Source organism: Calidris pugnax, unplaced genomic scaffold (genome assembly GCF_001431845.1).
Source record: "Calidris pugnax isolate Ruff unplaced genomic scaffold, ASM143184v1 scaffold89, whole genome shotgun sequence".
Classification (NCBI taxonomy): domain Eukaryota; kingdom Metazoa; phylum Chordata; class Aves; order Charadriiformes; family Scolopacidae; genus Calidris; species Calidris pugnax.
The window spans coordinates 6,729,168-6,729,385 of record NW_015090865.1 but is presented as its reverse complement, the minus strand read 5'-3'; positions in this window follow the sequence as shown (position 1 = coordinate 6,729,385).

Genomic DNA, 218 nt, shown 5'->3' with positions numbered 1-218 from the left:
CCCCCCCCGCTGATCCCGGCCCCGCCGGGAGGCAAGGGGGATGGCGGGGCCGCCGGGGGTGCCGCTCCTCCCGCCGCCACCGCGCCGCTCGGCCGGTGCGGAGCAGCCGCGCAAAACCCGCGGAACTTCCCGCCTTCCTTCTCGCCCGGTGCCCGCCCCGGCCCGGCCCCGCCCCGGCGGGCGGTCCCAGCGGCGGGGCCGTGAGGCGGCGGAGCCCC